We start from the raw sequence: 14795 nt of genomic DNA on the forward strand, positions 1-14795 counted from the left end.
CTGCCACAGATGTGTGCAGCCATGGGAGGATCACACACTCCTTGCTGTTGCTACTTAATTCCTATTTTGCAGCACTGAGCTTTGGACAGCCTTGGTATTCATTACTGAAAATGTTTAAAGACTCTTCTGACTGGATGGACAATCCCACAGCCACTCTTCCTTTCAAGAGAATATTTTCGTTATTTCCAGCATCTATGACAGGGGTCGTCTTTCCGTGCTGTCAAATAATAGACAATAACTTGTTTTCTGACAGTGAAGGAGCCTGGATGAAGTCTTTATTTATTTCTTAGAAATCTGATAACAGAATTAGCTTCTAAGCATGAAAATACATATGACCTTAAACATCATTGTAGTATTTCTCACAGATATTAAGCGCAACTGCTGACCCCAGTGTGTAAGTATTCAAGGGGTTCCATATGGGGCATAATCTTTCTTGGGAGTGGTTGTGAAGATTGCCTTGTAGTTCCTGTGTTGTGGTATTGAAAGTCTGGATATATAACTATAATATAGCAATAGATTTTTCATGAAAGAAACCTTATATAAAACTAAAACAATCTAATGAACATAGATAAAATACTTTAACAAGGCAGAAGACCTGTGTCTCAATGTCTTATTGTCATATATATCTTTTCTTTGTTGTTGCTCAGAACAAAAGCCTGGCTACATGCATGTACACACATGTATACACACATGGACACACAAATGTTTAATGCTATTTCATCGTGAAATAATAGCGAACATGCTAGTGTTGTCCTTGGGAAAATGGTCAAACCTGCTGCCAGGAAGAAGAAATGCTTTACATGTAGAAAGTGTAAGATGTACTTAACTTAGCAGTAAATCCTGCATGTCCAGGTGTATCTGAAATATTTCCAGGCAGATTTTGCTGTCACTGTGAAAAGTAGTGAAAGTTCTGCTAATAGGAACAGGAACAGGATCAGACAGTGATATCTTACTATTTTGAGATTTACAATGTACAGGGTCTGAAAGAAAATAACTCTTCATTACTGCTGTGAACCTGGACATCATGCAGGCAACGAAGTCTGGGAACTACCTCTTGTACCATCCTCTTGTGTTCAAACACTGGTCAGAGACAGTCACTCCAGAAAAAAATGCAGCCATTTTAGGATAAGTTTGGAGGAAATGGTTTTGTCTGAAGTTTGTGGTCTGGTCCCCAGAGGATTATTCTGAGAATGGTTATGAGCTTTAGGGTCTCACAAAACTGTTCCAGAGAGAGGCTGATCACCACTTGCTTGGATCTGATAGCATTTGTTTGACACTGCATAAATTCTTGAGCAGCTGATAAAATGCCATGGCTCAAAATAGAAATCTGGCAGTCCAATGAGATGGTCTGTTCCCCTTAAGTTGTTTTACGGGGCAGTTCATGGTAACCACTGAGAAACCCACTGAAATCCACTCGTACAACTGTGTACCTCTCCTAGAACCAGTGTACATTTATGAGTCTGTGCCGTATTTAGATTACACTTCTCTTAGTAGGATGGCTACAAAACCAGAAAAAACTGTCTTTGGAGAGATTCAGCATGACTTTCCAAGCCAGATTTTCTGAAACTGCAGAATGATGATGAGGATGTATAAAATATGCCTGTCCATTACTAAGCTCTTATGTGACCGGTGATCTTCCTGCCCAAGTCCCTCATAAGGGAGAACTGGATGTGGGTATGTTTGCAGAGCTCACACACCTGAGCCCAACAGATCCATGCTCTGAGAAGGCTGTCAGGACCCTCCCAAGGCATCTGGATCTTCCAGAGGGAAAATAGCAAAGTTTTGTAAAGGATTTCTCAGCTGTTATTTAGCTGGATTACGACCTTTTAGCTTATTTACCAGCTGCAAAGACAGAAATCTTCCTTTTTTCCTAATTTTCTTATCTCAAAAATTCTCCTGCTATTTTTTTCTCCTATGTCACTTGGCAGTTTTTATGCCTGCAGGTGATTAAAATTCGTATATATACTTCTGTTCTGAATGTGAGAAAGAATACAGGAAAAATGAATGTGTAGATGTAAAATAACCATTATATTGTTTTTCAAATAATCTTTAATGGAATTTTTCAACTCATTCAGTTTTGAAAAAGTATTCCATTATCCTCTTCTGAGGCTCTCTCTGCAATTACAAATTCAAGATAGCCATTCATAATGAAACTTATGTCTGAAAAACCTTCATTTTCACATGTAAGTCAAAAGAAAATTAACATTCTTCCTTCTGGCTGTTCAGTACATTCCCACATATATTAAACATGTGTGACATGTCCCACTGGTCAGCTGTCTTTCACATAATTGTGTGTTTGTTTGGAGCCACTGCTGCTAAGAATGTGTCGCCTCAGTGTGACTTTACTGACAGTTAACAGTGCAAGGTTTACTGGGAGGGATGGCACCTTGTATTAGACAAACACACCTACTACTGACCAAAAAACAGATCAGGTGACAGGCACACAAGCTTTCTTTATATGCCCAAAACCAAAACATTAGATCAGAAGCTAAATATGTGTAGACATTAATTTTCCATTTCCATAATTAAAGACATTTTGTGTTTGTGGCACAGGGTTATGTCAACAAGGTTACAGAACTCTTAATGCCTGGGAGGGGACACAGAAGGAGGAGGGATTAATTTTTGCCTCTAGACAGTCATTTCTGAAGTGGGGAAGATTGTATTTTGTTGATATTTTAATACAGATTTAAAAAGAATATAATAGGGTAGCATATATTCTCCCTGAGTCGGTCCAGTGGGTTCTATGTGCTGAAACACATTTGTTTTAGAAGGGAAGCTGAAACAACACGAGTCAATCAGACAATGTCTCCGGATAGATCATGTACATAGGAAATGGGTCATTAGTCATCATTATTCAATGATCTTTGCAGGACACTCCTTTCCCTTCTTCATCAAGGCTGCAGGTTTCATATGGCACATTCACTTCTGCACCACCCTGGGGCCGGCATTCCTGCAGGGTAATTGGAACCAGCTGTTTGCCTCCAAAAAAGACAGAAGGAAGAGGTTATGAAAGTTGAATTTCTGTAGCCAGAGACAACCCTTTAGAGATTGGGATGGCTTTGACAGTGATATTTAACTTCTATTTGTCATTAAAACTACTGCATTATTTTCTTTTCCTGGACAGCTACAAGGTCTAGTGGCCCTATTTCTGTGAAGAGTGAGTGCATTTAAACTCTTTTTGGTGAAGAGCAATGACTTTTTTCCCTCCATAAAAGCAAACCAGTGTAACTGCACTGTTAGTGCAGTTAAGTGATTTTATATGCAAGCATTTTCAGGAGAGGTTGAAGAAGGTGTTAACAGTGAAAGAAGACACTTCAAACTAAACAGATTCAGCTGGGGGACAAATCCCTCAAATCACTTGAAGTTCAGGAAGCCTTGGCCGGAATGTGCATTTGCTTCCTCACTTTCTGAAAGACAGAGACAAACAAAAGCCACCATAAAGTTTTCATCCAAGAACTTGAGAGGTGAAGCCTGCCTAGGAGGCGGAACAGGGGACCTAGCAAAGCTGATGAAGTGGCTTTCAGAGGCAGTAGGAAGGAAATTGTGGTTTCATGGCTTTGTAGGGAAGCAACTGCAATGCCACTGCAGTATTTTCCTGCTGTGACTCCTTGGAACTTGCAGAGGGTGTCACAAAGAGCCAGGATGTTTAGAGTGAGTGAAGGTGCAGTTGGTTGGGTTGAAACCCCGCATCTCAGAAATCTGAGCAGAGACCCAGGATGTGGGAGAGTGGGAAAGAAATACCTGAGAGTCAATGCAATCTGAGCTGCAGCAGCAAAGCTGGGGAGGAGACAGCTGTAGCCAGCATTGTCTTGCCTGCACAGAGGAGAGCACAATGAGCCTCAAGCAGCTCTTGAACACTAGGTTGCACCCCTCTTGGTCAGGACTAGACTAGGAATCTGTAGACTCTCTCAGAGCTGGGAGTGGTGTTTGTCTGCCTCTGAGGTCACGGAGTTTTGGTTAGCATCAAAAATGCATGCTGATGTCCACAGCATAAATCAGGAGGTTTTCCAGAGTTGGGCTGTTGCTGGGTTCCATCCTGTCAGGCACTTTGTGAAAGTGACTGGTCTCTTCAATCACTATCATGGCCTCCTTTTTATTCTATCAGCTTACCTTTTGTCCCTACAAGGGGACAAAACATTCCATGTTTTAATGAAGAAGCACCACTAGTGTGCAGATTTCTTTAAAATTATATTTTCAGAGTCCTTAATGTTATGACATTTGTTCAGAAATGTCAGGAAACTTCTAGACAAAACTCAGTCATGCGGACTTATAATGTAACTAAATGATGTTAGTAACTTCAAGAACCTGTCTCCTTGGCATTTTCAGCAAGTTACAATCAGCAATTACTTCAGCCTTATGACCCTTACTTCTTAGCTGGGGTTTCTGAGTTTCACCTCAAATTCAGCTTTAGACATGCAAAAAATCCCATGGCAAAGTTAAGGAAACACCAAGCCTACCTAATTGTTTTTTCATCACAGCAATGCAAGGCACAGCTTATACTTTGAAAAGAGTATGAGCTATATCTCCAACAGGCCTGTGTTTGGTCCGCTTCAGATGCTGCTTCTGAATTTCAGCAAAAGTGTTCATCCATTTTTGATTTTGTTGCAGCTGAAACTCAGGATATTTTTGTATCTTCTCTGCTTTTTTTCTTTAAGCGTTTCTAATTTACCCAAACTTCACAGTTTGATATCACTCTGTAAATGAATTCGGCAATGTTTTAGAACCACTCTGTTGCCTTTGTGTGTTTTGAGTAGAGATGACAACTGTGCATATCTTGGACAAAATAGTTCACACTTATGAAAAAGGCAGATGATGATTCCAGTACAGAAGGGCAGAGGCCTGAAAATATCATCTGCAATCCAAGCAAGGAGTCAAACCAAATACAACAGTCGTGAGATGGCCTAAATATCTTTTCAGTACCACTGAAGTCTGCCCATATTTGGCCTGCAACAGATGATGAAACCACAGTCAAGGAGATTGAACTGGAGCAGAGGGGTTTGCAAAGCACTTACCTGCCAGGAGTGGGTCACTGGAAACACTGGTCAGTGTGCCAAGGGATGCAGACATGCAACTTATGTGTTGTCACTGAGTTAACGATGTTGCCTGGAAATGGAAGAATGGACATGACTAATGCCCAGTGAAATCACTTAGGGTGTCTGTCAGGATGACTGATGCAGGCTGTATCAGCATATTTTCTGTGGTGCCTTGTAGCACGTCTCCTTCTTTGAAGAAAAAGATGGGTATTGTCTGTTGACCTAGATGATCTATGTCAGCAGCATTTTGATTCTGTATGTGTATGTTACTGGGAAGAAAAGTCTTCACCTGGTCTCAGCTCTGTGACACATCCCACCACAGGAGATCCCTTGAGTACTCGCTAATGTTGCAGGTGTGCTCCAGCACAAGGGCAGAGCAAGCATGGTAACACACAATCCTCCCTTGAGAAACACCAAGACATTTTATCTACAGAAACTTCTAACTTGAAAAGCCTGCCTGCTGGCAATTTAGAAAGGAAACAATGAAATAAATAGTGTAAAATATTCAAAGGGAAAAGCACTAGACAGGAACTTCAGGAGCAGTTTAAAGCATGTTCCAATTATAATGAAAGTTTTAGAAGTAAGTGAATGAAAATAACTTCTCTAGCATTCTTTAGATAGTCTGCATTATTTGAGAAAAGCTATGTTGAAGCTATTTATTTTAATTAAAAATAATAAGATTCCAGGGAAAGAAAACCAAAACCAATAGCATCAGCAAAGAGAAAAAGAAAAATGAGGAGGACGTAAGCCTAGCTGAAGTTAAATATACAGGATAACCTAGGGTTTGTTTGCTAGTTCCTGGAAGACTGAATATAAGATAATGTAATGTGTGTAATAACTATTTAAGAGTTTCATAAAATAATAGGTTTGGAATAAAAAGATGGTATAAGGGTAGAAGTGCGATAAACCCTTGGAGATCACCTAGCTCTGCACCTGAACTGCTGAATGCAATGAATACTTTATCAAATTTGGGACTGTCCTGGGTAACTCAAAATGTTATTGTATTCCATATGTCTCTCTGCTATGTCATATGCCAAAAATTATGCCAGGTCTTTAAGACCTGGTGTCTGGAAAGCTAATTGTGGAATTGTGTTTGGAAAATGCCAGGACCTTTTTTAAGGTCAGGGTTGCTCAGACAGGCGCTCTCTTGCCTTTATGGTTCATTCTTGTGGGGAAGCTGGGTTGGTGCAAAGCACAAGCCTTTTTTCCTGTCCCGTGCTCCCGAGGAGGTTGCTTCAGGCAGGTCTCCAAGTAGCAGCCCCAGAAGCTGCACTTTGCAGTCCTGCATGGTTTCAGGCAGATTCCACAGTCCCTGTCTACAACTTGTAGCTGTAGTCATTTGGGGCCAGGCTGCTGTTCTTCAGTGCTTAGTGGGTCCATCTCTTTCCCCCCTCAACATACCAGCAGCTCGGGAACCACAGTGCCAGTACCACCTGGGTCCAGTTGGCTGAGGGAGAGGCAGAGATGCTGGCACTGAGCATTTGACAAGTTCTTCTGTTCCTGAATTCCAGAAGCCAGATGTTCCTCTTCTTATTGGTAAAAAGGGGAGTGGTTAAAACTAAAAGGGGTGGTAACTCATTTTGGAGTGTCTGCCCCTTAAATTGTATTAAACCCAAACAGGCATCCACCATACCCGAAGAACCCAGAAATATTTAACATATTTTCCACTTTATTACCCATTTTAATCCCTGCTATGCCTTGTGATGTTGTGTATGTCACATGTTTAGACCATTGCTGCTGCTTTCCTGTGACAGGCAGAGAGGTCACTTTGGGATCCACAGGTGACACAGCTCCCACTTGTCCTACTCATCAACCCCTTGGATGAAACATTTCATAAATGGATAATGGGGTGGTGGTTGTCCTCAGGGCTGGAGCATGAGCAGTACAAAGATGACAGATGCTACACCGCCTATCTGGGTATGAGAGATGTGATCTTGGGCTGTGTTTTGTAGTTAAAACATCTGACAGTGGTTTTTTACAAGGGTATTGGTAAGTCCAGTGCAAAGGAGAGAGGTTTTCTGCTCTACCTCACACAGAAGCCTTTGGTGTACTTGGTGTCCTCTTACCTTTCTGGGGAGCGATGGTACCAGCTGTGGGATCACACTCCCGTGTACTCAATGTTAATTTCCCACTCAAGCAAAGGCATTTTTGACACTGTGACCAAAGGAAAATCCCAGCCCAGGAGTAACCCAAGGTGGAAATGGAACAAGTCCTTGGCAAATTATGTTGCCCATTATGACAAAAACTGGGAATAAAAAAATCCCAACAAAACCAAAAACCCCCAAGAATTCAAGAGTTGCAACAGTTTCCAAGAAGCTGTGCCTCATTACTGCATACCAGTGCTGCATCATGAGGTTGTCAATCACATACATTTTCTTTCAAAAGTCACTGTCTGCCACCAAGGCATGTTACCTGTTCTGGTGTCAGCATGATGTCAGTCCAACACCAGCACCACCACCACTGTCCCAAGGTTCTTTTTCTTTAATTAGTGCTAGTGGGGTAAATTGCAACAGGCCAGGAGCATACACCTTATATCACTTAACAGAGGCCTATGTGGGTGCCTCTCCAGCCATTTGTGCACTGGAAAGGAGTCAGTGGCCTCATGGAAAGGACCCTCTTAACTGAATGGCTACATTCAGGAACCCTAGAAGGAAAATAAAGCAGATACCAGTTGATCTGTTCCTTTGGTCTCCCCAGATTTTTCAGGTGTCACTATCCAACCTACTGTAGCAGACATCATTCCAAAGCACCACAAAATCCTGAACAAAAGCCTCAGGACAGCTAGATTAGAAGAAAACACCCTCAACAATTTTTGGTACTGTGTAGTGATTTCCCTTTTCTTGATTTTACAGTTGCTAACCTTGCAGCAATCACTTTACTCACATTTTTAAACTTTTTTCACCACTGTGAACAGTAGAAACTTTGTAAAAATGCATTTCCTGGGGCTTCATTCATGCTCATTCATTCAGTGTAGCCTCAAGCAAACAGCTGCATGAGACAGAGGATGAGCAAGAGAAATACAACTATTTGATAGAAAAAAACAGAGGAAAAAGAAAATCCCAACAAGAATGTCAAATTGCTATTTCTCTTTTCATTTTCAATTTGAATTTTGGAGTACATTTATGAACCACTTTTTCCCACTGCTGCATATCATTATGAAGACTACAATGGCAGCAGCAATACATAGTCCTGTGCTACAGCTGCCTGTGAAGTTCAAGAAACAACTTCATGAGCAGAGACAGGCTCAGTGACGTGTACGGTGCTCCAGAAAAGGTGGTGAACTCACTGTTTGTGATGATGGTAATCAGCTCAGGATCATAGCACCACAGAGTTCTTCTGGTGAAATTACACCAATCTAATAAAATCCATTTCTTACAGTGTCAAAACAGATACAACAACTTTATGAGATATTTAACTTTTCTTAAGAGTTGTTCAAATGGATCTGGATCTAAAGCAAGCCCTAAAAGAGATGTAGTCTTAGTGGGGATTCATTTTTATGATGTGATCTAGAAATTGCTGAATTTGCTGAAAATATTTCTTACCAATTCTGTTGAGTTTTGATCAAAAAGCTGCAGGACTGAGATGAGACTGATGTCTCCTGATTTTTTGGTCTCCCTATTGTTTGTATTCAGTGTGAGATAGTTAGGACATGAATTGATGAAGTGCTGTAGTTGCACATGTGAAAATTAAAGACGCTTTTTGAAATGTTGAATTTGGTGGTAAATTTCTCTGAAAGCTTTGGCTTACACAAGGACTGTCACGAACTTGTTTTATTATTCAATGCCAGGTTTGCGATTCCTTTCACCCATTTGATCTAAATGAGACCCACATTGCAAAAACATCATGCAGTCTGTAGGGAACACATACAGCCTTGCATGTTTATTTAATGTTAGTTAATTCAAGACCACTTAGGATAAGGAGAAAGAAGGCTTGGTTCCTGCGTGTGCAAAACTAAAGGCATGTACAAGCTGTGTTATGAGATTAAGGGCACACTTGGAATTAATTAGTTTCTGCATTGCTTTGAGAATATTATATGCTGGGCTTGAGGAGTGCTGCTGATGTCATCTGCCACGAAAGCACAGCTGGAGCACAGCGTGAAGGCAGCAGATCCCTGAGACAGAATCACACTCTTGGTATTTCAGCCACAGCCACGTGCGGTTTTCTGGCAACTGGTGCTGTCTTACAGAAAGGAAGTTCGTTTGGAAGCAGAGACAAAGATCTGTCCCTGCAGGTAGGAGGGATTCCTGCCCAAAGGCAGGGTGGCCCTCAGAGCTAGTTGGCACAGCCATGCACTGGCTCCCACGCACTCAGTCAAGCCACAGCCATTTGGGTCTGCCTGCACCTGCACACTGACCTACGCCTAAAAAACAATGAGCTCTTCTCGCATCTGCGTTATGGAAATGTCTCTGTACCTGAGCAGGACAGAGGTACCGACAAAGCACAGGGAACAATAGACTGAGAGCAGTAAGAAGGAAAGGAATGATGGTCCCAGTTTAGGGGAAAGGAAAGGAAAGGTTTTGACTGAAATTATGTCACTCCAAGTCCTGTGTATTGCCTTGAACCACAGGCTGGGAACCTGAGCCCCACGTGGTGGTAAAATCCCCACTTGGCATATAAATCCTAAGCCAAGAACCCTCTCTGTTAGGGTAGATCCTAAAAGAGGAGTAGAGAGAAATACCTGGTTGAAATGAAAGCTGAATTTTCATGGTTTGAAACTTGGAAAAAGGGAAAAAGGCACCAGTTTTATGTCAGGCAGAGCTCAGTATAAATCAGAATGTATTAGGCTTTACATTTATTCAGGGCAAAATTACAACTGTAAGTGCACAGCTGTTTTCTACAGTGTTGTCTCACATCTTGTTGATGAGCACCTTTCCAGTAGCTCCCTTCTTCTTCTGCTGTATCCTGAGTCACTGTCTGTGAGTCCCATCTTCTTGAGACTGGACTTCCTCTAACACCAGTGCAGTAAGGAAGCTCTTGCCCAGGAGTCTATTAATATTGCAGTGATCTTTTCAGAAGTGGAGGCAATTTCCTCCTGCTTCAGCCCTTTCATCTTCTAGATCTTGGGCTAAGAATTCTCCATCCTGTAACGTGACATGCTGTTAAATTCATTATATTGCCGATATCTTTACTCATATTGATGGAGTTGCACGTTCTCTTTCCCCATTCCTTCATAAAAGAGCAGCATGTCATCTGTATTTACAGCTCAGTAAAGGCAATGTCATCTTTCAGTTGAAATTTGGCTGCACTGTGAATTGTTTTGCTCTCTTTTCTCTTTCTTCTTCTGCACAGCTGGAAATTAATTCCTCTCCAATCCTTTTTTTGGATGAGGTGAAGAGTGGAGAGAGAAAAAAACAAAACTGGCAAGGAAAGTGCTTCTTCTAGATAAAGTGAAATAAGCTGAAGTTCAATAAGGCAGTGTCACCTCTTCAGGGTTAAGCTGACACTTGTGTCGATACTGGACTAGGGGAACAGCAGCTGAAGTGTGGGGAGCATAAGCTAGAAATGTTCAGCACTTTGGTGAGAAGGGGTTGGCTGCTGACCAAAGGTTTGGGCACAGGTCTGTGAAATGTGCACACGCCCTCCTTGACCTAAAATGGGGGACAGAGAGAAACACCCAAATGGGAGAGAGAGAGAAACACCCAAACTGTGGCTGACCACTCCTTTGCACTCACTAGAGGTTGTGAAGCTGTGTCTGGGTGTAGTAACGCAGCCACCACCCTCCCTCCCTGGGAACAGGATAAAAATTACTGCTCTTACAAGGCATTTGACATAACTGCAAATGATGAGAACACACACTTGAAGTGAAGCTGAGATGCACAAGGCTCCTTCTGAAACACAGCTTGATGCTGCAAACCGCTCAGAGTGTGACTCACACCCGTGACTTCCCCGTCACCACTATTAGGGCTGCAGGACGGCTCTGCAGGCAGCGACAGACTGAGTCACCAGCTCCCCTGTTTTCATGAAGCTTGCAGGGGAAGAAATTAAATCAGACCATGAATCCAGTGAGGTTTTATTGGAGTTTTGCTTTTGGAAAGTATGGTGTGGGTTTCTGCTGGGCCTGAAGTTTTTCCACAAGCCCATCTCAGCAGTTTCCCTGCTGCCTACTTCTACCACTCATTGCACATACACATAGCCTGAATATGTATTCTTCTACCAGCTCAGAAAACATAAGGCTTCCAATTATGATTTTTAAACTTACGAGCAGTAGAAGCAAAACCAGAAAGACAGAACCAGTGGCTTAATTACCCTGAGGTTATTTAGAGTAATGTTAAGTGATACCAGTTGTGAAGATTCGTGAAGGTTAACCACACACCTCCTAATTGCTTTGAAATTCTACTTTGTCCCTGGAAGAGAATTTGCGTCTGCAAGGGCTGATAGAAGGAAGTCTGAAGAGTCACAAAGAATGAAAGGCAGGCTAACAAAAGGGGGAAAACCTCTAGCTTGTGCAAGGCGGGACATGGTAATTAACAGGAAATCCCTAAGGTTCCATAAAGCCCAAAACATACCAACTCAAGCCTTCAGATGCAAAACTGTGCTATTTTCTTATGTTTGGCAGCATGCTACATGCTTATCAGGAGAAAAATCCTCTTAAATGTAAATAGCCATAATGTTGATTAGAAGCTAAATAGTAAAATGTATTACAGCTCTTTGTTCTTTCAGTAGCTCCTTACATTGGGAAAATTTCTTTTCAGTGAGTACTTGTTCTTGAACCATGCACTCTTGTTTTATGTATGCTCCTTCCTTAGGCTGCTGGGTAGAAATGGAACAAAAAAAAAAAAAAAAAAAAAACAAAAAAAAAAAACCCAGAATATAAGCAAGACTCAAACACAGAGGCTTGGTTTTGTTCCATCTCTCCTGTTTGGGCTATTCCAAGCAGTGAAAGGATAACTAGAAAGTTTAGAAGTAAGAGACTGTCCATCTTTCTTATTTAGGCATGTACAGTGGTTCTATATTCATTTAATTGTTTAGTTAAAAATATCCACCAAGCAACACTGGCTCAGGTTTCTATGTAGACTAAACCTACAGAAAAAAGGGAGAAAGAACAAGAAGTTACAACTACTAGTCTTTGACTAGATTCACTGCAATGCAAAACCCTTTAATGGTCACAGAGAAGAGGTCATCAGTGAAGTCTTGAAAGGGACTGAGATTCTCACTTGAGTTGACTGCACTACAAGAACATATTGCACCATACAGTGCTTTCCTGTCCTTTGACAGAAGTTTCTTCTCTTTGTAATAGCTCCATTCATTCATGTTTAACTATATGGTGTCATTCATAATTTCATCTATATGTCACAGCTATTTATTCCTGAACATATTTACTTGCCTTTTTCCCAGAGCTCTCCAACAAACCACTTCCATTCTCAAGCAGAACATACCCACAAGCCAATATAGCCATATAATGACAGCCATAACTTAGAAGAAATCTGACAATCACTGGTAAGCCTGTGATAGCTGTCCCCTGAATGCCAGTCTGGCAGGAAAGGATAGGTACCTGCTTCTGTGACCCACATGTGACTGCCACACCACTTATATGGCCCGAAGAAAGAAAGTTGCACTGCATGTAAAAATGGCACAATGTGATGTTTTTGAGGTTTTTATTCTTTACCCATGATCTTAAAATCCTCACTGCATTTGCAAAAGCTCTTCAGACCCACAATTTCACAACTATTTCAGTTCATGTATCGTCTTCCAAATTAGCAGTTTAATGCTGAAACTGTTCAACTGTCACAAAAGCATAAAATAAGTGGTATCACCCGTGTGTGTGTGCAAGGAGATATTTTTCTATCACCAACTGCATTTCCAGTTTGCTGTCACTGTGATTCAATTCAACTGCCTCTGGATTCAATTCCAGTAGAGGGCAGAAATCAACATAAGGTTCACCAAGCACAAATTTAATATCCTCAGGTTTTGCCAGAGATGCTCAGTAGAGATGTGGCCAGCCCAAGATTTTGCATCCAAATGGGATTTGAGAGAGTTTGGTGTTGCATGTGGTGCTAAATTCAATGTTCACTGCAGCAGCCAATGCTCTAATGAAAAGTTTGTCATCCAAATATCACCAGCCTTTGGGCATATTGCAGTTTGAACTTGATCCCTGTCATCCAAGTCTCTCTCAGCTGTACAGTTCCTTGTTTCCAGAGAAGTAAAAAGCCATTATTTTTTAAAGCATTTATTGCTGTTAATGTATTTTTAAGTTCTTAGACATAATGCCATTATATGGTCTGTGTAGCATACTGTTCAGTGCCACCTTTCAGTAGCATGCTACTTGTAACATCTAGATCCTAACAAGACAGAAAACAAAGAAGGAATTATATTTCAGAAAATGGTGTCTGTGCAAAGCAAGTGCTACAGGGGCACAAGCATTTTTCATGCAAACGATACTACCAGAAAGCAAAGTTCAAATATATATGTGAGAAACTCCAGTTTGGAAATGAGCTGTATTTTGAAGCCCTTCTTTTTCCTCTCCTTTTCCCATGAGATCCTTTTCCCATATATCTTTGCTTTCATCTCTTCCCTACTGATGGTGACCCTGTCACCCTTGCACCAGAAAAATAAAAAAGCTCCACAGAAGGTGTTATTTCTACCTCCAAGGACTACTGATGACCTCAGAGAGGCCCAAGATCCTCAAAAGGCAGCAAAATCTCTCACCCTCTTCCCTGAAAAACATTTCTGCTATAATCTGGTAAAAAAAATATGCACCAAGGGTAACACATAACTTGTATCACCTCAAAAAAATCTGAGTTTGTAAGTAAATTATATTCCTAAAGATTATCATCATTTTCTAAATGTTCAGTTGTTATCCTTAATATTATGTGTAATCTAGAGTCCCTGTGGCTCTTGGTTTTACCTTCCCTGTCATCTCAGCCTTGCAGGCTTCCTTTCACAAGAGCACTTTCTTGTTTAGGCTTGGTAAAATATGGGATGAAAGATGAACCTATGCATTTGCTTTGCAACTTTAATTTGGTGAAATTCTTAACTGCATCTGTTTAGCTGTGGTAATGGTGGCTAATGAAAAAAATCAATAGCTGAATACTTTCAGCAGCTGAGGTAAGAAAAGGCCTTCAGACAGGAAGGAAAAGAAAAAAACCCTAAAATATGTCTAAAATAAGAACAGAAATGAATCTTTTTCTATTCTAGAATATGAACTGGATTCCTCAGTTAAAATAAGGAGGAAGCATCACACCCTTCAATAAAAATTCTTATTTCTTTATATTTTATGATAGTTTTTTCTTACTTGCATGCACACAGCTAGTCACTGCATATCAGGTCAGCAGTCACTACCCTCACCTGTAAACAGAGAAGTGTGGTTCAACAAGACTTTTTGGAAGGAAAACAGGGAGAGAGGTTGCTCTTCAGTTCTGTTTCTATGGCTAAAAGCTTATTTCTGACAAGCTTGATTGGCAGTGGTGTTCAAGCTGAGGACTGCCGCTTCTGAAATATTTTGCAGACGTGTTTCTGGGGACAGCTGCTGTGTGGAAAGAGAGGCAGGGGAGGCACTTCTCCCTCACACCACACACCCTCCATCCTTATCAATGGTTTATAGACCTCAGTGCAGCCTACAATTTTGCCAGGAAAACCATAGTCAGAGGTGAGTATGGAAGAACACTCTACCCACATTGACTCACCTGGTTTGGTCTACCTGTCTGCACAGCTGAAAGCAAGGGTCCAAGGCTGCAGCTGAAAACATCTCTGCCATGATATTAAAGACCACAGAAGCCACACTGGCAGAGGAACTGATACCTAAAGTGACCTGAGCTGTTGAAG

General features: G+C 41.2%; 1 long non-coding RNA gene across 1 annotated transcript in view; it reads right to left on the minus strand.

Annotated features, from left to right (window-relative positions):
• Positions 1-280: 280 nt before the first annotated feature.
• The window catches only part of LOC116437482, a 35143-nt gene continuing 20628 nt past the window's right edge, over positions 281-14795 (minus strand). Inside the window, exons 2-3 of the long non-coding RNA XR_004237325.1 lie at positions 5013-5103; positions 281-2979 (exon numbers count right to left, since the gene is read on the minus strand). This is a non-coding gene — a long non-coding RNA (uncharacterized LOC116437482). The remainder of the gene's footprint in view (positions 2980-5012; positions 5104-14795) is intronic.

The sequence above is a fragment of the Corvus moneduloides genome, chromosome Z, assembly GCF_009650955.1.
Source record: "Corvus moneduloides isolate bCorMon1 chromosome Z, bCorMon1.pri, whole genome shotgun sequence".
Lineage (NCBI taxonomy): Eukaryota > Metazoa > Chordata > Aves > Passeriformes > Corvidae > Corvus > Corvus moneduloides.